General features: G+C 42.9%; 1 long non-coding RNA gene and 1 pseudogene across 1 annotated transcript; one reads left to right on the plus strand and one right to left on the minus strand.

Moving 5' to 3' along the window:
- The first annotated feature begins 14,317 nt into the window (after positions 1-14,317).
- Positions 14,318-16,205, plus strand: LOC123151831 (uncharacterized). The gene is made up of 3 exons (XR_006475899.1): positions 14,318-15,046; positions 15,364-15,528; positions 15,938-16,205. It is a non-coding gene; the product is annotated as an uncharacterized lncRNA (long non-coding RNA).
- A 3,342-nt stretch (positions 16,206-19,547) lies between these two features.
- LOC123188857 (uncharacterized) lies at positions 19,548-23,254 on the minus strand (annotated as a pseudogene).
- Between the last annotated feature and the right edge of the window lie 1,676 nt (positions 23,255-24,930).

The following is a 24,930-nucleotide window of genomic DNA, read 5'->3' on the forward strand; positions in this document are numbered from 1 at the left end:
CTATTATCATTCAACAATGGATGCAACTACCGGTTTCTCCTTCAGATCTGCACCATTCGATGCCAACAACTTTGGTCCAGCTCTCCTAATTTCTAGGCTTTTAACAATATGGTGACAACCATATAATAAAAAATGCTAAGAGCAAATATAGTTCAACTACTTAAAATAACAGATTTGCATCATAACTAGATAATCATTGGACACTTCAATAACATGACTAGCATGGATACAAAGAAGTTACAACCAATGATTTTATTTCTTGTATCTTCTAACAACCATTTTCAAGCTCAATATGATTGCACAATGATGCATGTAAAGCGTGCTCTAGTGCCATCTTGCGTGGACTAGTGCTTCATAAATACCTTTCCCTTCAAGAATTAAAACTGAAGCATAATTAGCTATCACAACAACCGCATGCATATAAAAAAGGTATGCGACTTAAAATAAGAGATTTGCATCGTAAGATGAATTATCCCCACCCCCTCGTTCTCTCTCTCTCTCTCTCTCTCTCTCTCTGTGTGTGTGTGTGTGTGTGTGTGTGTGTGGCTCGCTTAATGCTTTGGACATGGATCCTCCATGATTTCTGTTTGTTATATTAGATTAGAGATTTCTATTATTCATGTAGTGTGTGACACATTTTGTAAGATCGCTTTTCTATTGTTTTCCCCATGAAATAACGCTGCATAGCTTATGTATGCCAAGAAAAAACAGTAAAACAATATTTTATTTTTAGGGTTCAAACAACAAGCTTACATGTAGTTATATCTTATCAGAAAAGTTAGTGAAAGGGGCCACTTGAATAGTCCCTGATTATACAACTTAAATTTTGCATCCTTTAGGACATTATTAAAAGTAACTTCCTCTGAATTACCCATTAAGTACTCACAGTAAAACCAATCCACAACCTTGATAAAACGGAGACAAGCAACACTTTACGTTTGTATATTGATCATATCCCGATGTTTATACATGTGCAATGGAAGGCATATGGGCATCACGGAGCAGGTAATAACACAAACACAATTCAATGCAACTCAACAATGTGCAAACAATGATATGCAGTAGTTGAGCATATAGAACAAGTCGATAAATGAAGTGATTAAGTAAATTAGGAAGAGTAGTGGTAGATCGTTAAAAAGATAGTGGTTGTGCAAAGCATAAACTAGCGTTGGTTTGCACTGTGATAGTGATTTTTTTTTACTTATGCTCTAATGTGATGCAAGATCCATGGATGAGACAGAGATACAGATGCACTGGATGTATATCCTCTATTAAATACTTCATAATGGTACACTAGGAATGGATTGGGAATGGCTGCGGTTTTTTTATGTGATTATGCACTCACTGGTTAACTTTGATCTGAATTATGATAATGTATTAGATTTTTTATTTATTTTCTAATTGTTGATGGTATTATGCATAAATGCTTGTGTGAAAAGGAAAACAGACAGTCAATAGACCATCATGAAAATCAATGTGCAACGTGCAGTTGGACGGGGCTGACAACATCATTGTACCATATGTGATACACACCACTAGATTGTTTGCTTGATATGTGGAAGAAATAAAATTTTGGGTCGTTGGAGCTTTTGCGGCCTTTTGTGACCATGAAGTTATGCTTTGAACGGAGTAAGAGCAATGGGCAGTTCTACAAGAGAAAAACCCTTCAAATCACACACACTCATGTGATTAATATCTCCTTTCAGCTCGCCCCCTATTTTAGTTCAGAAAATACATAGTTATTGAAGTATAGATAACTCAACAGTATGAAAATTCTTATGTATGCACTAATGAATTCATGGGTTGCGGGGCCATAGGGCTAATGGCATTGGTTATTACTTTATTTTAAAAGAAAATTTCCAAGTTTATTGCTTCTCTTCCTTTCGGTTTGCATGTTTCATTTCCATAAGCTGCATTAGTTGTGATGTCTTCCATGATTCGATCAACTGCAATGTTGATGCATTATTTATTCAGGTGGTAAGGTGTATACTAGTAGAATTATTCAAGTTAGGATGTTTTCTTATTAGCTTTGTTCATTCCCCTGGAATTGCTACTCCACATCATTTCATGACCTATGTTTCTTGTCATTGATAGGGTTTGAAGAGTATAGGTATGGGACTTCTAATTTATCTCCATGTATGTTGGCAATAAGCCATGTGTGTGTGCATGGCGCGTAGGTGCGCGTGTGTGCGTCGCGTGTGTTTGTGCACGAACGCTGCAGATTAGCTGCATGCATGGGCGTGTGCTGTTAGTCTGTTAGTACGTGCAGGCTAATTGCATGGATGTTTGGCCGGGTCTCACGGAGGAGGGAGTGGCTCACGACGAGAAGAGGCTGATTCCGGAGGGAGTGTGTGCGTGGGTTATGCATGCGTGGGCGCTGCGTCATCCGGTGTATAAAGTCTAGACGATGTAGTCCTCGAGTGGTGCCAATCCCAGTGAATAAAGGTTGCCAAGATACAGGCCGGTACGCGGCCGCGGCGTTCGTCGCCATTGCTCTGAGTTCGTGCTCGAGTTGGGTTATCTTGTGCGTATTGTTTCCGGGTTTGCGCCAACAATTGGTATTCAGAGCCACAAGGTTCGAGGGGCTGCCGTGGCGTGCGGCGGCGTCCGCGGCGCGCGCGGCGAGTCCACGGCAGTTCATTGTGATGTCGTGCGCGCGGCGAGCATGCTGGTCGTGGAGGCGAGGAGGTCGCGGAGGACCTGCGTGGTGGCGCAGAGGCCGCGGTGGCTCGGCACGACGACCATGGAGGCGCAGTGGCGCAAGGCACGGAGACGCGGCACGGCGGCGCACGGAGCTGCGGGTTTCGGCAGCGGCAATGAGTGGCGCACGACTGGGCGCAGCGCGGCAGTAGCTGCATCGGCGGCGGTGCGCGACAGCGGCCGGCGAGGTGGCCGCGTTGCACGGCATCTGCGACGGCTCGTGCTGGAAGGACACGGTGGCGTCGGGCGGCAGCAACCATGGCGACGAGCCTGTCGTGTCGGGCGCGTGTATGGGTGCGCGCCGGGCGCGTAGGGCTCGTCGGGTCCACGACGTCTGGTGCAGTCGAGCTCGTCGGGCGCGTTCGGTGCGCATGGCACGTGCGGGACGCACCAGTGCGGTTGGGCTCATCGGGCGCGCCGGATGCGCGCGGGACGTGCGGGGCACCGAGGGACGTTGGGCGTGTGTCGCCGGCGGAGAAGGAGCTCGGCGTGTGTCGCCGGAGTTGTGATGCAGCACGGTGAGACCGACATCGATGCGCCAGGTCGGGTCCGTGGCGGTGTGACCGTCGTCGTTGCGTCAGGTCGAGTCCGCAGGCTGGGTGACGATCGTGGCGACGACTTCGACATGAGCTACTCCGGCGACGGCGAGGTCATGGCTTAGGAGGAGAGTGTTGGCAATAAGCCATGTGTGTGTGCATGGCGCGTAGGTGCGCGTGTGTGCGTCGCGTGTGTTTGTGCAGGAACGCTGCAGATTAGCTGCATGCATGGGCGTGTGCTGTTAGTCTGTTAGTACGTGCAGGCTAATTGCATGGATGTTTGGCCGGGTCTCACGGAGGAGCGAGTGGCTCACGACGAGAAGAGGCTGATTCCGAAGGTAGTGTGTGCGTGGGTTATGCATGGGTGGGCGCTGCGTCATCCGGTGTATAAAGTCTAGACGATGTAGTCCTCGAGTGGTGCCAATCCCAGTGAATAAAGGTTGCCAAGATACAGGCCGGTTCGCGGGCGCGGCATTCGTCATCATTGCTCTGAGTTCGTGCCCGAGTTGGGTTATCTTGTGTGTATGGTTTCCGGGTTTGTGCCAACAATGTATTCCCAAGCTGCAGCGGCATCCCAACCCAATCTTGAATTGGAAACTGTCTTCACCGCGTCGCCCCCCTCCCCCGCTAGGGCTACTCGGATGGCGCCCAAAAACCTAGCTGCCGCCGGCGCGCACTCCCTCCTTCCCTCCCTTCACGCCACCGACCTAAGCCCGGGAGCCGACGGTGGTGGTGGAGGACATCGCCTCTGTCCCGCGTCTCTGGGTTGTGCAGGGCCTCGAATCATGTGGAGGCGCACCCGATCCGATCGGTGCGACGACAATGGCGTAGGCGGCGCGGGCTGCAGGCACGGTGGCGTGGAGGGCCTGATTGTGGCATCGGCGGCACGTCCGGTCAGATCTATTTTGGCCGGTGCAGCCGGCAGTGGTGGACATCTCTTTCATCAGAGGCGGCCCGCCAGCGGCTGGGTGGTCGGATCTCGTGATTCGTCATCTAGTCCCGGCTACAAGTCGGGGAGACATAGTTGCCGGTGAAAACAGAGCCGTTGGCGGGAGATGGCGGCGTTTTGCGCCACTATCTTCATGAAGGCATCGTCGTGTAACTGTTGTCGACCCACTCGTGCTACTTCAGGGGGAAACATTGGATCTGGTTTTCCAGATCGGACGATGGCGGTACTACAGTGTCGTTTCTCTCTTGGGAGCATCGTTTGTGGAGCAGCGCTGGAAGACAGAGACGGGAGGTGGAGCGGCTTCGTTTTGCACGTAGCTTCGATGGAGCTATGAAATCATGACTGACCGACAGGTGCTACGCTGAGTCATGCCAGGTTGATAGGTGCTACGCACGACAGAACTTCCGGAGTCTTCTTGTCTAGACGGACGAGCGTAGGGCGGTGGAGCCCTTGGGCGTCTTGTTGGCTTGACGGGTGTCCGGACTGGCAAGGATGACGGGGATCTCTCTCCTAAAGATGGGTTAGTAGTCTGATGATGATGGCAACTTCTAAAACGTGTGCATGTGATGTGCGTGTTAGGTAGGCTGCACCGGCTGTTGGTCCCGGTACGTTATATGGATGGATCGGCGAGGACACCGATTTTAGATATTGAGAGTGAAAGCACTCCACATTATCGAGTTTGTAGATGTGAGTGATGGCTTTTGGTGGACTGATGTATGTTTTTGTCAGACCTTTGTGGAATAATTAATAATGATAGTTGCATGCATCGATTGATGCGGAGGCCGGGGGTTTAACCTCCATTTCTTAAAAAAATCCACCACTTCCAGGATCACTGTTGGTTGTGCATTAGGAACATTAGGAACGTGGATGGGGAGTGGTACAACTTCAATAGTCTGTATCCGGCCCATCTCTCATTTTCTCCTCTCAGCTTACCTTGACACCATGAGGGGGCCTGGCTAGAACATCTATGTAGTAAGGGGCACTTTTCCCAGGGACTTCCCTACTGATTACAATTATTTTGGCTAGTGGCTGACTCATGATGAACCCAGGATCATTACACATTCATGCTTTGAGGCGTGGCAGAAACAAGAGAGCAACACTGCAATAACAATGGTCTCGAGGAGGTATCTCACAGTGGGGGTAGCCGCTAGCTTGAGGAACCTTGAAGTTCCAGGCACAAAAACTGAAGTATCTAGTCAGTAGCCTTGCCAACAAAAGGGCATGCCTAATTGCCTATGATGCAAGAGGAGAGTGATGATAACCTATAGGCGGCAACAACTATTAGCTTGATGCCATTTGAAGCTCCAGCGACGAGTTCTCATCTAGCCCAAGAAGAGAGAATTTTGACAACCATGGAGGAACCTGGCAACGGCAACTCTGAGGGGCTGGCAGAAGATGATTAGGATGTCATTTTTCTTCTTCATTCATGTAGGAACATTCTTGAACGCGAAAAGAAAATGAAGTCTCCATTCGCTGGAGCAGCTATTGTGAACTTCTGATACGATGTAATGATCTGGAATGTTGGATTGAACGTGTGATAATATATTTACATGAATGCATTGAACTTCAGTTAAAATGAGCCTGTGCATCTCTTTTTCTCAATTTGTTGGAATTCATTTGAAATGCTACTCCTTTAGAATGGATTTCGGAGTTGGCTAGATGGCTAGATCTCAACTTCCCTTGTTGCCTTATCTAACGTAAGGTTTGGTTACCTGTATGAGAGTGGATGGGTTGCTCTATGTAGAGCATAGTCCAAAACATTCTTATGGATCTGCTCAATGTTCATAGTCCAAAACATTGTTGTTCTATGTGGGCTGGCATGTAATAATAGGTTTAGCTTTCATCTTGCATATATATTCTGCTTTTGCATATCTATTCCGCTTTTACTGTCTCAGGTCAAATGATGCTGACTTGAGGTTGACGGTAGTCTATTTTGTCCTTTTGATATTAAGCTTTTCAATGCATAGCAAAACATTGCTAATCTTTCAACCGCTTCAGGTGCATATGTGGGTATGTCATATTACAATCAAAAAGCAAGCTTCCTCGTTTTGTAGTTTGTGATGACACAGGTTGCTGCTTTGCAGAAGACCCAAAAGGGATATCTATGAATCCGAGCTATCTGATAGGTTGCTAGTGATCGATAAATGGCAAATTGGAAAAGTTGTAGGCAACCATGTAACTCATGAAGAAAGAACATGCGCTGATTAGCGAAGCACAAACTGTCGCACTTCCATAGCTAGGAATTCTCGCATCTCTCCCTCCATGCACTCTATCTGGTTGGGAAAGTTATATTGGACTGATAGCCCACTTAATCTGAAAGTGGCGTTTCATTCGTGCAATCCACATGATGCGGCATGGAGGAACCATGGACAGACAGCTGCACCCACAAGGTTCAGACTTCAGAGTTCAGACATCACAACCGAGGGAACCTGCTACCTGCTCCCATTTAAACTTCTCGGTTCAGCAATTTCTCACAAGTCACAACCATGTGAAAGTTGCCAGTAGGTGCAAGGTTACAGGCAAGCACAAATATGTGTCTCATCAATTAAGCACAAGACATGCTCCCTCCATCAATTTTAATTTCAAATGGCACCCGTTGGGCATTCATTCATAGTGCTACCGTCCTAAATAAGATGTCACGGGAATGTCACGTCGTTGTTTGGTGATAAGCATAGGTAGCAGCAACTGAGGAAGCCCGAGCTAGCTAGCTAAAAGATTCTTGGACGGTCATGCGTATGATGGGACATATATGTATCACCTGAGGGATATATATGTTGCTTATGATGGCACTTCTAGAAGTTCTTATGGGCAAGAAATAATACATTGCACTGCTCCCAAAATTAAAGTGGTAGATGCACTTTCTCTTTCTAGATCCGGTGATGACACTTCTCCCAAAATTAAAGTGCTAAATGCACTTCTCCCAAACACCAAAAATTCTCTTCTACAAATCCACCATCATGCAATCTCGCTGCCTCTTGTCGTGGTGATTTTTCCACACTTCCGTCCTGTATAAAACTTCCTTATGGTCAGACGAGTGTGTTCTACACACAATCGAGACGAGTGGAGATTAAACGAAAGTCACAGGAATTAGCAAGGGAGCAATGGAGGGGGGGAGGAGCTCGCAAATATTGGGATCCTAGCTCCCGTGAAAATACCCATGCACATCATAGAAATTATGTGATGTCTCCCCTGGAATCTAGATCGTCACCTCCATTGTATCTCCTTCCCCCACTTGTATAATCTCCCTCCTCCTCCCTCCCTCCCTCCCCACACCAAACAACATGCCAGAAGTCCACCCCCAAACCGCCACCGCCCTAGAGGGAGTCTTCCTCCTCCATGCCCTGGTGCTTCAGCGGCGTCGCCCGTACCTCCTTCCTCAATTTCGAGAGCTGAGTTTTAGGATCATGGCTCGGCCGCACCTACGGTCAACACCCTTGGATGTAGTACACCTCCCATTGGGATATATATGGGCCCTATTAACATTCAAATTTTTGTGATTCAGTACTCTTTAAGTTAACCCATCATTTATGTTGGCATTCAAACAGTGAGTTTTTTTTCATATTGCTTGTAGGCCTTCTCAGGCTAGACTTCCAATGTGGCACGCCTTTCAATAATATTGTAGCTCACAAGCCCAAGAAAGAAAATTAAAAAAAGAGTCATGTTCAGGCTTCCCAATAATAATGTAGCTCAGGGTGATATGTATGCACGAAAAAAACATAACAGAAAAGAAAAAATAAAGGAAAATAAACAAACAAAAAGAAGAACAATGAAAAAAAACAAAAAAAAGGGAAAACAGAAGAATAGCAACAGTAGCAGCTACATTACCATGCTAAAGTTTTGATTCTCTCTGGAAACTATTGCTGCCTTTTTTTCTTTGCTCTGATGCACATAAATTTGTCTAATTGAAACATTCAAAAACCGATTTAGCTCGATATACTATCTGCAGCGATTGTTGAGGCATCCATGCAAGTCTGGGCCCATAGCCATTGTGCATCACGAAGCAATAAAGAAAGTGTATGGACCAAACTTGATTATTTTAGCGATTATTTTATTCTAGCATGCCGTAGATCTTATTAGAATCTATAGGCCTGCTAACTATCTTTTGACCATTCCCGCCATGTTTTACCTTGGCCGTCAGGCACAAATCCCAAGGATGGGGCCCAACAGATGTGTGGCTTTGAGCGTAGGTGCGGCTGCACCATGGTTCTATCCAAACATTTTTGCTCAATTTCGGGCAGTGGCTGGCGAGGTACGAGCAGCTTCCAGTACTCCGGTGGGTTGATTGCTTAGTCCCAGACCAACATCCTCAGATTCTGCTTGCTTTCTAGATCCGCCCCGGCTGCTGCTCTGCTATGAAGAAAAATCTTCGTTTTCCACAAACAAAAGCACTTCGTTGTTGCACGGCCGAGTACTAATAGCAATTTATTTTGGCAATAGCCAGGGGTTCAATTCAACGGATGCTCATCTCGGCATGTGTTTTGCTGTCTATTACCCTCAACAAATTTTGCAGAACCTCATTTTCTGTCAGTTTGACTGAATTCCGCATGCTCTACATCCGGAGCCCCACCTTCTGTGGGCGGATTCGCCCATCGCCGGCTAGCTAGGGAGTGTTTGGATTCGAATCATGCCGACGAATTCTGCCGTTTTACTAGTTGTTCCCGAGGGATCTGAGCTTTTGTAGCTATGATTCTTGTCCAAGCTGAAGGTGGTTGTGTATTTATCCGAGTTTCTGCATCTCCAGTTCTAGGGCAAAGTTTGAGTTCCATGTAGCTGTAATTCCAGCCACGCCACAACATTTAGTTAGCTTAGTGATAGCCACAACAGCTTTGCAGCAGGGAAGTTTTAAATGTTGCGTGTTTGTCATATATGTACAACTAAATAACTGAATATAATCCTTAGTAATTTTCGTTCTTTATTGCCTTACATCTTAACTAATAATGGCAATGTACGCAAATTAGTACATAGTTCATTATTGGTATTTACTAATATGAACATACCACGCACAGATGATGATGTTGTTAGCTGATATTCTAATTGTAGAATCGAAGCTCGCTAATTTACTACTTTGGCTGATAGTAATAGAGTTACAAGTTATAGCACCTTTTGGTTATTTGAAGTTTGTTCCGTACTGCACCTTCTGGTTTGACCTTGGGAAGGACTTTCACTTTAATTTTGGTCAATTCACTCAGAACTATAAGCTGAACTTGGTATGTGTATGCACATTTTAAAACCTGTTAGTGCTATTGTGGAAGTTCACATTTAGTATCAAAACTTTACAACACCAGGCATAATCAAACTTATAGTGATCTTGAGATTTTATGAGGCATTTTGCACAAGCAATATAGAAAAGAAAAGTTTGGGATTTAACATGTTACAGTATTTCTTTCATTCAAATTTAAGTTGCACGGAAGGTCTACCTAGTATAAATGCAAAAATGAGAACTTGCTTCACATATAAATCCATCAATAATATTTTAGTTTGGAATATACATAATTATTAAGGTTTTGGTAACTCAAGGGTAACACTACAAGGATTCCGGTCTATTGCAACAAAATTTATTGCTACAACTACGTTTTGTTGCAATAAAACGCAATATTACCACAAATTCTCTCGTTGTGGTAATAGGTCGCACATATTACCATAACTTAGTTTGGTCACGATAAATACTAACTTTGTTGCAATAGAGGCCTCATATTGCAACAAACTATATCGGCATTGCAATATGGCAGCGGTATTGCGATAAACAGATTCCGTTGAGTGAGAGCAGTCATTTTGTTGTAATAGAGACTAGGTATTTCAACAGAATAACTATCTGTGGCAATATTCGGAAAGATATTGCAACACAGGCATGACGTTGCATTACTTACAAATATTGTTGCAAAAAAGTGGCTAGCTATTGCAACAAACTAAATCGGCGTTGCAATATGGTAGCGATATTGCGACAAAAAAATTCTGTTGCGCGAAGCAGTCATTTTGTTGCAATAGAGACTAGGTATTTCAACTGGATAACTATTCGTGGTAATATTTGAAAAGATATTGCAACATCGGTGTGATGTTGCATTAGTTACAACTAAAACAGTGGAAAAATATATTATTCAAATTTATAGATATTAAGTTGTATTTTTTGCAAGCTCTAAGGAGTAATTAAATTATTTTTAAATTGCTCCAATTTTCTTGCTGGCCGGATGAGATTTATTTTGTGTGTGAAATGCTAGGACTAAATTTAACTTCATTGCAAAGCAATATTTGTTCTCAAAGTTTGAATTTTGTCATGCCAACTAGGAAGTAAACAAAGATACACAATTGTAGATCCATGATGTAACAACACGTTCTAACACAAAAGTTCTCAGAACGAAATTGGTTTGGTTATTAATTTACACAGTTTAATCTCTATGGTTTTCGTTGAAACAAAAATGACATGATTATGTTGGACGTACTCTACCACGGAGGAACTCTCGACGAATTGTTCGTAAGATGAAAGATGTTTAGATCACCCCATTTCAAGGTCAAAATGTGAGATCAACACTGACATAGATCCACCATCTCATCAACCCATCCTATCTGTATTTGTGTTTCAAGGCAAGAATATAACCTACTAGTTTTAAAGTGAGGGCCACATCAGGTTTCTGTGGGCTATAGTTCAAAATTGGCCAAGTTTTTGCTACTTTCGGAAATGATTTTCTGAAATTGTAGTGCAAACCTGGTTGTACCTACAGCCGGGTCGTCCGGCGACAACGCTCTAGCACCGGTGGCAACCCCTACTTCTGCGGGACGGCAAGCCCCGTCCGGCGAGCCGCCCCTCTGACGTTGCACGCCGCTCCTGGTCGGCCATGGCTCCCATCGCCCTCTTCCTCCATCCTCGGTGTTGACCAAGCAGTTCCTCTGTCCCTCTTCCCGACCTTCGCCCGCGAGCTCGAGCCTCTCCACCGGCCATGGATGCGAGCTTCCCACACGCCTCCTACCGCCGTACTTAGGAAGATGACAGGTGTGAGACGATTCATCGGGAATCTCCCGATCTAGTTCGAAAGGAAGATGATAGTCGTGAGAAGATTTGTCGGGACTTGAAAACACTTAATGACAACAACAATGCAAAATATGGTATCCTCTAAACATATGATGCCCTGGATTGGTCACATTGAACTACTTATACGTATCATACATGTATACTAAATAACCGGGAAACAATGTATAAATAAGAAATATACAAATATCAACGGCGAGAAAGTTAGAGGGGAAGGCGCCGGATCGCCCCTCCATGATTCTCGGATTTGGTGGTCTTTTCAACAATAAATAACTTTTGACAAACATATTTTAGTAACATTATTTTTAGGAGCATATATATATATATATATATATATATATATATATATATATATATATCATATTGCTTTGAAATATTCTTTTTCCAACTTATTTTATTATTCTATAAACATTCCATCTAAAAATAATTACTTTCCCACCACCTAATTTTGTTTTACTGTAGTTTGCGCCAATATTTTGTGTTCCCACCAAGAAAAGTCTATTTATCCTTGCCTTCCTAACTACCCACGATTATACTATTCTAAACCAAATCACACGACGTCTTCAGGGAGATTGGATCTGAGCTCTCGTCCTGGTTCCTCCGTCACGGCGTTAACACAGTGAACCACACCGGAGTCCACTGCACGACGAGGATTCGTCATCCTCGATCTCGCCCTCTCCTCCGTGCCTGCCGACGCGGGCCGCGTCTCCGTGTCCTCGGCCATGCTGCCAGCGGCAGTGATGCGGTCTGGCGTCAGCGCCGACGGAGTTCCCGTCTTCTTCCCTGCATCGCGAGCACAGTGCCGGCCTGCCTACGCCGGGGCTACTCGCCACATGGCCGACCTGGAGGTGGAGACGCCACGACCAGGTTCATCACTAAGCCGCATCCCTGAACCTCCATAGCGAGCGATGTAGATCGATCTTTTTTTTGTGTGTGTGTATTCCCTACTTTCCTGCTTCAATTGGAAGCCAATTTGGCTGCAACTTGTATAGCCCTCCAAGTTCCTGGCACCTGGACCGGCGGCATCTCTCTGTAGTTTTCGTTAGATTGCCTAGGCTGAATTGAAGTCCGCGTCGTGTGGCTTCAGATAAAGTTCCATCTACTCCTAGATGTGTTTTCTGTGAATATGTGTCTGTATGATTCTGTTCTGCATATTCGTCTTAATGGATAATTTTAAATCGAAACAAAAGGTATTAATTATTGGCCCGGCGTCCATAGAAACAAGCTGTATACCGTGGAGGTTAACTGAAGAATTGTTCACCCAAAACAATTGGACTCAAAGAAGCAAAGTAGAGATGTGAGAAACTTGAGAGAAAAGTGAGAAGTAATTGACCCAGTGTGGTACAATCAGGACCTTTGATAGTGCGATTGGATCATGGGGAGATAAATGAATCTGCTCCAGAAGAGAAATAGAACAGAGAGAATAGAGGAGGAGACATGTGTGAGGGGCTCGGCGACGAAGCTGCACGTGGCAGGCCTTATGGCGCGGGCGCTCAACAGTGCCGTGGCGGCTGCGTGGCGGAGGGCGTCATGCGTGAAGGAGGCACGTTCCTCCCGCTTCCGGCGTCATGTGGCATGGGCCTCCGTGTCATACTAGCCTATATGTTTTGTTTCTTCGGATTCTTATGAACATTGAAGGATTCTCCTGAAATTTCCCATCCATTGAAGTCCTATAGAACTCTCTATAATTTGGTCCTAATTTTTGGTTTGCAGGCCATGCAATTGCTGGGCTATTCTTCCTCTGCTCCACGTTGTGGTTGATGTTGTTGCAACAAATATTACAGGTTCTCATCGAGTTGCTTCTGACAAGAGAATTTGCAATGCAAACTTTCAGAATCAAAGAAACCCCATTTGCGGTTACTGCTGTATCCCGAAACACACCGTATCTACCGTTCTTCTACTAATTTTCTGTCCATTGACTTCCTTAAAAGGGTGTGGATATACTCCCAGCCTAGAAAAAAGCTAGATAAATCTAACATATAGATTCAGAACTTTCAACGTTGAAAACTTTATCAAAGGTTGGATATACTCTCAGCCTACAAAGAAGAGAAAGACAGAGGAGCTACAAATCAGTAACAAAAACACAAAGGTGTCAGCTGAACCTGTAACTATTTGCTCAACAGTTAAACTAATCATTGAGTAAAATTTGTTTTCCTAGCATGATTTTTGTTCTTACTAAGGAAAAAACTAAACTTTAAAATGTGAATGGAAAGTGATGTTGTCGACCTCTAATTGATAAGTATACATATTATTATTTTGGACACTACAAAAAAATGATGAACATGTTCAACCTTCTTGCTCCCAGGTTTATTGAGCACGATTACCAGCAAGGCGAAGCCGGTGGAGCTCATGACCACCGCCATGCACAAGGACTGGCCAAGTCCACAAAAGTAGTTTCGCCGTCAAAACTGTATTTTTTTCTACCATATGCACTCAAATGTTTTGCATTCCCTTGGGATTTTGGTGGATATGAGCATAATTAATGTCTGTTTAACTGAATTTCTCTAATACTGTTTCATACAAAAAATGTCCCGCGGGAAGAAAATAAATTTTCAAATATTGAAGTCAATAGAAAGTGTTGTTGTGGGCCTCTAATTGACAAGCATACATATTATTATTTTTCGCAATACAAAAAAGATGCTGAACATGGTCCACCTTCTTAGGTTTATTGGGCATGATGACCAGCAAGGTGAACAAGGTGGCGCGCACCACCACCGCCTCACGCAAGGAAACGTCAAGCCTGCAAAGGTAGTTTCATTGCCGAAACTGCATTTTTTGTCTACCATATGCACTAAAATGTTTCGCATTTCTCTTGGGATTTTGGTGGATTTGAACTAAACGTCCATTTTAACTGAATCATGCTTTAGAGCCAATAGGAGAAAATCAGCAGCTTCAGGCCCTTGGTTAGTGTTGATGATTTATTCGGATGCAGGATGTTTTGAAAAGACCCTTGGTCATTACTCATTAGTTGTTGTCTCCATTGCTATTTTACTGTATGATGAAATAATCATGGATCTTGTAAAATACTTGGTAATTACGTGTCTCAGTTCTTAATTTAGTGTTTGGAAGTAACCAGGGATACAAAATTATCATTACATATTTTTTTCCATTCTTTATTTATCATAGGAGGAAATCCACCCACCTTTTCCGATTTGTGAAAGTTTAAGATGATTTTGGACAAATCAAGCTTAAAGAATATATCTTGCAAGTTCGATAACTGTCAATACATCTTGATATTTTTGATTTTGGACTTGGGCTTTGTCGATTGGAAAAAATAGTTGATCCAAACAAACACCATGTAGTCTTATGGACGTATGAGCCATCTCACTGTATGTGGAGCTTTTCTCTTGCACCCAACTACTTTATTTTAGCTCTGTCACTGTGATCTCCAATTTCGTTCCCAGGTGTACCATTACTATGGTCACGGTCTTGCAAATGCTTCATGTGTAGCTTTTCAGCCTTGCAAATTAGTTATTTTGATTGCTACATACATATTGTTGAAATATTGGTGCGTTGAAAAGATATGGGTGGAATTAACAAACTGACTAGACATATGAAACAAATTAATGATGCATTGTCAGATCCTCTTGCTTTTGCTAATTTGAACAAGGTAATATTTAAGATTTATTACAATCTTCCGTTTCGTTGTTTTAGCTGAGTCACTTATCATTAATACTATTGCACAAAATGTGCAGGATTAACCAAAGGAGGAACTTGAAGAATTGGAGGTAGCAGTGTGTGTCTTGTAAACAAGCAAGCAATTCTCCCTGCTCCACAGAAAGCTACAGCTGAAGATGAAGAACTTGCTACACTACAAGCCGAAACTTCGCTATGACCAGGGTAATGTTTGATCTTCTGTTAGATCGATTGTAAAGTTTATTGTATATTTGCTGATTTCACATGATTAATTCACTGGTGCACATTGAATACATACACAAGTGAAGTTTCACATACGATTGTAATACTCGCTCCGTCCCAAAATTCTTGTCTTAGATTTGTCTAAATATGGATGTATCAATTCACGTTTTAGTATTAGATACTTCCATATCTAGACAAATCTAAGACAAGAATTTTGGGACGGAGGGAGTATTAGTCAAGACGTGCATTGCACATGCACATTTACTAGTACATTGCTAAAAGTGCACTTCTATTTGCAGGTGACTACGAAGAGGATTGAGAAAGAAAATAGTAGTACAAACTTACAAAATACTCTTTTACAGAGATCTAGTCCTAATAAGACTCAAGGTGGAAGGCTAATTGTTATTTCTCCAAATGCGCTCATACAAGCTGCAACAAAGAATTCTCAAATGTTTGAAGCAATGGTAAGTCACAACATTGCTTTCTCTTCATGATCACCTGCATTTTATATTTACGTCATTGGCCTTCCTAATTAACTAGCTGCTTCTTTTTCACCATGTGTTGTTACTGCATCGAGTCAGAACTTACAGGAAACAAATATGTGCCAGCTAGGGACATGAACTTAACTGAAACTATAGATTGAGTCACAACTTAAATCAATAGGTGAAGCTTTTAGTACATGTACTTGTGCTTATGCTTTAGACATTTACACTTGTAAAACTGTTCTGATCCCTCAGTTACATGCCTGCTGACACAGTATTACTCCAGTTAGTCTAGCAATAGTTCTTTTTAACAATGGGTCTGGAAAAATTGTATGGCGTATGTTATGTTGGACTCATTAAATAGAACTATTTTTTTATTTCTTGATTGCAGGATCCAAAGAACTAGATCGACTGGACTCTAGATCACGGACAATTTAGTCTTGGCACTTAATTAGGATGGCTAAATTACATTTGATTTTCATTTGATGGATATTTTCTATGAGAATTATGAATTTTATGAATCTACATATTATACGTATGGTTTTGAATATTGTAATTGAATTCCTCTATATTTTTTTACGGTTGCAATAGGATATTACCACAACCCACTTTTGGTTGCCACATGTTAGCACCACGAAAATTTTATATTGTCGCAATAGTTTCTCGCTACAAACAGTTCACCCGTTGTGATATCTATTTATCACCACCAAAACTAGTATGTTGCAATCTCTTGTTACGACAACTGGAATATTTGTTGCCATAACTTAATGCCACAAGTGTAGCGGTTCGTAGCAAAATGCCTAATGCCACGAAAGTAAGGATTGTTGCCATAGTTTATTGCAACAATTGACTATTGCCATGGAAGAGTATGCGTCACGAAACAAACATCGTTGGCATAGGGTGTTGCCACAAATGTCTATCGCCCGCGAGCTACTAGTCGCCATGATTTGTTACATGTTGCATTAAACCTATCTCCACAAAGCAAATTGTGGCATCAGGTGAGTGTTGCCACGGGAAAACATGTGGCAACTTCCCACATGGTTGTTGCAGTAGCACACTTTATTGTCACAATTGCTTTTTTGTGGCAATAACCTATTACCATGTGTCCAGTCGCAACGGCTGCCAACGAATGTTGTTTCGTGGCAATAGGTACTTATCGCCACAAATCAGCATGTATTGCGACGAACAATTTTGTTGCAATAGACCCGAATCATTGTAGTGTAAGCAAGTTGTTATGGAATCCACTTATGAATTCATGGGGTTGCAGGGACATAGAGTTTGTGCACTGGTTCTTATTAAACTGATTAAAGAAATTTTCCGGGTTAACAGCTTTCCCTTCCTTCCAGTTTGCATGTTCCATAAGCTTCATTTGTTGTGATGCCATCAATGCTATGGTCTACATTCTTTATTCTGGCAGTATGTTGTAAATTGGCAAACTTATGCGCATTATTTCCAGGAATTGCAACTCCACCATTATTTCTAGAACCAATGTCTCTTTTAGTTGATAGGTTTTAAAAAGGACAAGGTATGGAACCTTCAATTTATGTCATATTAGGGATGAAAATGGAGTGAAAACTTTCCGCTTTTCCGGAGAAAAATGGAAACGGAGAGGAAATGTGAGAACCGAAATGAAAATTTGCAAAACGGAAATGGAAATGGAATTTTTTATGCGGAAACAGAAACAAAAATAAAACCGTGATTTCTGGTGGAATAGACGTCGAAATGGAACTTTCCGTTTCCGTGAATATGGAATTTCTGTTTTTACTATAGGCCTATGGCTGCATTGTAGCCCAACCACCAAACAACACACAATGACACATTGACGAGAATGGTCCAACTTCTACTACCACATACGTACTCAACTAGACCGTACACGCAATTGTCCAGCACTACTAGAATACTACGCTAAGTTGCCGACGTAATCATATCACTACTAGGAAAAGGGCTATAGATGGAATTGACACTAATGGCGCATCAGACATATGGTGCGTCATTACTATATACTAATGGTGCACCACCTGTTGGTGCGCCATTAGTGTGGAAGACACTAATGGCGCACCAGGCACACGGTGCGCCACTAGTAACAAAATGTTTTTTTTCATTTTTTCAAACAAACTAATGGCGCATCCTGGCAGAGTGCGCCATTAGTAGTTAGAACTACTAATGGCGCACCAGCCATATAGTGCGCCACTACTGTATTTTTTTTACTCTTTTGCAAAACTACTAATGGCGCACCGTTGCATAGTGCGCCATTACTAGTTTAAACTAGTAATGGGCACTTTTTTTTTACTTTTTGATATCATGAATATTTTTAAATTTCATGGGAACTTTTTGAATTCATGAATATTTTTTCAAATTTGATGATATTTTTTCATATTCTATATAAAAAAATATTGAATATTCATGAGGACACTCGATCTCGATCCCCTCCCTCTCGATAGCTATCCCCCTCGCCAGATCCCCCTCGCCGCCGAGCACCCCCCCCCCCCGCACCCTTCCCCCGCTCCACCGCCGCCGCCGACCCCCCGCACCCTCCCCCGCTCCACCACCGCCGACGACCCACCGCACCCTCCCCCGCTCCACTGCCGACAACGACCCCCGCACCCTCCTCCGCATCCTCCCCCGCCCCACTGCCGCCGCCGACCCCCCGCACCCACCCCCGCTCCACCGTCACAAATGAATGCAACTAAAAATCCAAAAAAAATTTGTTTATATTTTCAAATAACAAATTTGATGATATTTTCAAATAATAAATTTGATGATATTTTTTCGATTCATAAATATTTTCAAATAACAAATTTGATGATATTTTTAAAAAATTATTACTGTTTTTATAAAAATTTATTACTGTTTCATATTCATATTCATTTTCATATTCATTTTCATATTAATTTTCTATTAAATTATTAGATGCAACAAAATAATAATAATAAAATCTTACTTATGGCGCATGGCTGGCTGGTGCGCCATTGCTATCTAAAAAAAAGAATACTAATGGCGCACCGTCTCGGGGGTGCGCCATTGCTATAAAAAACATACTAATGGCGCACCGCCAGGGGATGCGCCATTAGTAATCTTCCCCCCTAGTCGCCCGATCCCTTCATCCCTCCCGCTCGCCAGATTCATTCCCCCCTAGTCGCCCGACAACCCCCGCGCCCCGCCCTCGCCGTCTCGGTCCTCGCCGCCGACGGCCTGCCCCGCTCCTTCCCTCCACTCCTCAATCGCCCTCTCGGTCCTCGCCGCTGACGGCCGGCCCCGCTCCTTCCCTCCACCCCGAGCGCCGCCGCCGCGCGTCACCACGGCCACCGACCGCCCCATCCTCCGTCGTCGTGCCTAGGAGCTGCGCCAGGAGCAACACCATCATCAACTTCATCGCCTACGTCCACGGATTGGAGCCGGGTCATCAAGGATCGAGCGCATCGACCTCTTCTTCCTCATCACCGACCACTGCTTCTCGGCGTCGATTCGTGCTGCCCCGACCACCCTCGGCCTCGCCGTCTCCTTCCCCAGCTCCGCGGTGAGCGTCTCCATTGATTCCCTTGTTTTTCTCCTTGTTTAGTCACCGTTTGTGCATGCGGGCTCGTGCTCACCGCGCCGGCCGCCCCTCGCTGTACATTCTCTAATGTCCTTACCTGAAACTGAATATAAAGTCAGTTTAAAAGTCAGTCTCCTGATCTGAATATAAACTTTATCTGAAACTGAAATTGAAACAGATGCAGTCGTAAAAATTCAGTTAAAAATTCAATTTTAGAGCTTGGCTCCTGATCTAAATATAAAGTGTACGGCAAGCTTATATTGCAAGAAAGTTTAAAATTCAATCTAAAACTCAATGTAAAATTCAGTTAAAGTGATCTGAATATAAAAACTCTTGGAGTAAAAATTTAGTCTAAAAGTCAGTTAAAGTTTCAGTTTTAGAGTAATTTTCAGTTTGTAAAACTGAGAAGTGTATTTTTTTATTTTGAAACTTAGTGTAACTATTTTCAATTTTGATGGAAATCAGTCTAAAAGTCAGGAGGAGGATCTCTGTAGATTGCATATACAGATTTCTTGAACAATGCTATTAATTACAAATAGAGCAATGTTGAAAATGAAACAAAAGGAATTGGAAAGCCAGAAAGATAGGCATTCTATTGTAAGTAAGCTAAGAGAAAAAAGTGTTTACTTTAAGTAATTATTTACAACAAGCATTGTGTAGGAAAATGTCATGCAGGCTGTAACTTGAACTTGAAGAACTCCTTAGATAGTTTTTTAGTCTCCTTATACAAAGCAAGCTGAAGTTTGAACTCAATGTGCTGTCATAGGTGCTGTGCTGTCAAAAACTGTATGTGCAATCTCCAGAACAATTATGCTTATGTGAAAACTGTATGTGCAATCTCCAAATGTATCATCATAATGTAGGTGCTGTGTTGTGTGATTCTTCATGCCGAGAACTTCAGCCTTTTCAACTTGCTGGACTATATGTTCATTGGTACTACTTGTGATGCTGCTGCTGTACTACTTGGGAATTTTGTCAACTTGTGATGCTGCTGCTGTACCCCGAGAGGCCCTTGAGTTTGCCAGAATGTCGATTAACTTCCGTTCCGGCAAATTCGGGTACTCCATATGTCCTATTTTTAGCAAAGGTCATGCTGAAATTTTCTGTGAATTTTAGCATGACTTTGCTAAAAATAGGACATATGGGGTACTTGCGACTAATGCATGGGCCGGGGTATCTTAGTACTTAGTTAAGTAGGATCAACTGCCCCGCCATTCTTGCTGCATTAAACCATAGGTGGCAATAGAGCCAAGTGATTAGGCCCAACTTAGAATTCTCATTAGCATCGATAAACCCTAGATGATAAACCCAACATAGGTGGCAATAGAGCCAAGTGATTAGGCCCAACCTAGGGTGCCTCGGCATCGATAAACCCTAAATGATAAAAACTTAACTTGGCTTCTATAGGTGCCTCGGTGTCGATGAGAACCTAAATGATGTACGCTTAGGCTTTTAGGGTGCCTCAGCATTGACAAAACCTAAATGATGAAAGCTTAGGCTTTTAGGGTGCCTCGACGTCGACAAACCCTAAATGATAAAACCTTGGCTTTTAGGGTGCCCCGGTGTCGATAAGAACCTAAATGATGAAAGCTTAGGCTTTTAGGGTGCCTCAGCGTCGACAAACCCTAAATGATAAAAGCTTAGCTTTTAGGATGCCTCGGTGTCGACAAACCCTAAATGATGTAGTTTTGAATTATGAATGTAGGATATGTCGTCATCATCATCGGGCGACGAAAGTCTCCCGGAGGAGTGAGACTGGTGCCACGACGATCGAGGTCTATGCGACATGCCTCACCTGGACGATGATCGGCGCTTCAGCATTAAGCTCGAGGAGACCTTCGAAGTTGAAACGGTACACAACGACGACAAGTGTTATTTTTATAATTAAGCATGACTTCAACTATTTCAACGTGTAATTTTCATCTTTTACAATTTGAGTATAGCTTATCCCATGCCATGCGAGACGCTATGTCTTGGAGAGGATGGATTTTGAAGACCATGAAATTTCTGAAACAAAGAAAATTCACCTAAGGACTCATCACGATGTGGACTTTGAAGTAAATCTATATAATTCTGAGAGCGTAACCCATTTTGGTTGCAAAAATTGGGAAGCATTTTGCAAGATGTATGGTTTTGATGAGGGTATGCTTATCACCATGGATCATGGTAATCCTGACATCAACCAAGACAATATGGACATTTGGGTCCTTGTTGATACGCCTCCAGTTCTACCACTATGTGAGTTTCTCAAACATAGTTATTAGCTAATTTATATTGTTTATTTCAAAATAGTTGACAGCTTATTTCCATTGACAGCTTATTTTTATTGTTCAAAGAATGTGCGGGAGATGGTAGACAAAACCCACTACACCGATGGCTCCAAATTAACAACTTACAAGGAGAAAAATCATCTGGTCGGATTTTGTACTGACATTGAGAATTACAATATCCACAATCAAACTCCTTAACATTATGGTAAATATGTGCCACTAGTGCATGTGTTCAACTACGGTGACTACCATGGAGATACACTGGTAAGGTTTTTACTATTACGACATCCGTGCATCTTTTGCATACTTCTAAAACTAGTATATCATTGCTAACTATGAAGTTATTACTATGTTTTTTAACAGATAATCCCAGAGAATTGTGTGCCTCATATGATGTATCAGAAAGGTAGTCTTAATGTTTTGAACATACAACCAGGTCATCCTACGAATCTCAACTGTCCATACGAGATTTCTAAAAGAAGTGGAGACATGAAAATGAAAGGATGGAAAAAAATGTATGGACAGTCGTAAGGAGCTTCTTGGAAGCAAAAGGAAGCGAAGCGCAAGAATTGGAGACAGGATGTTCTCCATTCTCCATAATGGAGAGTCAGGGTCTATATTGTTTTATGCTATTTTTAGCTTAAATAGGGTATTTAGGTCCTGCCTAATACTGATGATCATGTGCTAAGAACAATTAAGTAGGGTTGGTTCGATGACTATCAAGATGATGATCGTATGACTTGTTATGAATAACGAGTAGAAGTTGTATGATGATGATTAGTAGGACTTGTTAGGATTAGTATTACTTCCAACAAACTCGATACTCGCGGTCTCGAGACTTGTAATGTTTTATCTTTGTTCAGTCTTTTGAATTCGGAGACTAATATGATGAATTGTATTCGGAGACTAATCTTCTATTGTATTCGATGAATCTGCTGTTGCTGTGTGCTATTGTCTATATTCTGTCAAACAATATATTTTGTAACCTGTGCAAAAATCAGAAAAGTAAAAAAACCTAATATTCATACGAATGGCGCATCACTACAGAGTGCGCCATTAGTATGCCAAGTATACTAATGGCGCATCCATGCGCAGTGCGCCATTAGTGTGCCAAAGCACATGGTTAAATATGGCCCTGGGAGGCATACTAATGGCGCATGGTGTTATATACTAATGGCGCACTAGGTGGTGCGCCATTAGTAATAAATACTAGTGGCGTGATACTAATGACGCACCAGTGATGCGCCATTAGTAGGCAAAACTGGTGCGCCATTAGTAGGCCTTTTCCTAGTAGTGTATTATTTTGTAGCCATGATAACAATTCTTTAAATTTGTTTGTGTTGTGTGTATTTTTCTGTGGTACAAGGGGATTTTAACTTCCGGTAAACGACCACTTCTGTTTCTGGGTCCCCTTTGTATTCGCTCTATGTTTGTTTCCGATAGTATCCATTTTCGGGGTTTCTATACTTGTTTTCTCTTTTCGATGCTGCTTGTCGATGATGTTGATCCCATCATAGTACTGCGTCTCCACTACTCTTTCCCGTTCACATCCCCTCCGTCCAGCACCAGCTTCTGTGCACGAGAACGCAACACGCTTACATCGATTGGTTCAACAGTCAATCAAACATCAGAAATTTGAATTCCGGGAAAAAAAGAGAAGAAGGCATCAACCTGGGGCTTGGCCTCGAGATCGCGGAGCCTGCGGAGCCCCCGCGGGTCATCTCCAGTGGCCACCTCGACAGTCCACACAGCCCGCGCCATCGTAGGACGGGTCGCTGTGTGGCGGCTTGACCGGGCATCTCACGGCGACGCTATCGAAGTGCCTGCGCGCCTTGGCCTTCACCCGCGCCGCCTCCTCCGGCGGCAAGTGCGGTTCGCTCCGTGCCGGCCACGTCGTCGCCATGTCTTCCCTCCTCTCTCGTTGGCTCGCTCGGTGGTCACTTGAAATCTCCGGTTCCAATCCGAGCGAAAATGCCAAACGAAGGCCGAGCTCTGCAAACACAATGACTTTAATATTGAAAAATTTAAATTCATACTTGAAATTTTAAAATATACACATAATTAAAGACATAGCATACATATGTGCAAATTATCATGATGCAATACTTTAAAATGAGAGCTACACAAAAAAATAGCTTTTGAGCACATGTATTGTTGATCCTCATAGTTCATAAAAAAATTGCGGCTTGTAATTCAAGATATTTCATCATAAAATTAGACACACATATACATTAAATCCTTGCATACTTGTATATTTTTTTCAGATTTTTCTGAAACTTAAAGGTACAAAATTTTGAACTTTTCAAAATAAAGACCTCCATCACTACTGGAATTGAGTTATACCCCGAGTGCCACGGATACTCAGCAAAGGGCCTATCCCCGCCGACAAAGCCTTTGTCGAGTGTTGGACTCGGCAAAAGCCACCTGGTGTACACCTCTCAGGCAAAAAGGAATTTGCCGGGAGCCAGGACACAGGCACTCGGCAAAGAGTTTGCTGAGAGTCAAACAATACAACTCGGCAAAAAAGAAGTAGCTAACGGACAACAGATGGGGACGGCGGTTGCCACGTGGCGCATCTTTGCCGACTTGGCTCTCGGCGAAGACCCTGACACCTAGGGTACATGAAAATTCTAGTAGTGCATGAAGCTCGGCCTCCAAAACACTCTAGTTGTGATTGTTATCCTAATCTGCCCTTGTTATGCTGAGATTGGGACGGCTAGCACGTGGCGAGCTCGAGAGGCGAGTGATTATTCACGTGGGATCGGTCGGTTCATCTAGAGAGTTTCCTATTCAATCGTAGAGAAATATAAAAATAAAATGCTTAAAAAGAAGTAATGTTTGTTTTCCTGCCAGACAAAGTGCTTCGTCCAACCTTACACGTCCCCCTCCCTTTTCTCTCTGTTTTGATTTTCCCCACCCTGGTGTTAACACAACCAACCGATATAGTGTTAGGACCATATCTCTCTTATCATTATTATGTGGATACATGATACAAATATCACTAGAGATTGAAGGAGATATAGTTTAGGATGGGACAGAAAACCGCACTTCTTTAGACTAAAAACTTCACTTCATCGGACAATCAAGTGCACTACATGATTTTCTTTTTTGTGGGACCTATTTTTTTTCCTAAACGAGGTGGAGTGCACTTCATGTCGAGTGTTGGTGAACCACAAGACTATGAAAAGTGAACCCCGAGACTACCGTAAATGGGTCGTACTGCATCACACAGAAAACCACACTTATTTAGACTAAAAACCATACTTCATTGGACAGACAAGTGCACTGCATGATTTCTTTTCTATGGGATGTAAATTTTTATGTGTCATTTTGATAACATTTTTCTGCATTACAATATGAACAACATCACACGGCCGACCACACTGCTTCAGAATGAAAACCGCACTGCATCGGACGGGCAAGCGAGCTGCATAATTGAACCGCATTACATTTTTCTAAGTTTCCATAATAATTTTTCTGCACTTCAAAATGGTAGTAAGTGAACCGAGATGCTACCGAAATTGAACCGCATTACTTTTTTTTTATTTTCCGTATTTTTCTGCGATTTTTACTTTGGGT

The sequence above is a fragment of the Triticum aestivum genome, chromosome 1A (assembly GCF_018294505.1).
Source record: "Triticum aestivum cultivar Chinese Spring chromosome 1A, IWGSC CS RefSeq v2.1, whole genome shotgun sequence".
In the NCBI taxonomy this organism is placed as follows: Eukaryota; Viridiplantae; Streptophyta; class Magnoliopsida; order Poales; family Poaceae; genus Triticum; species Triticum aestivum.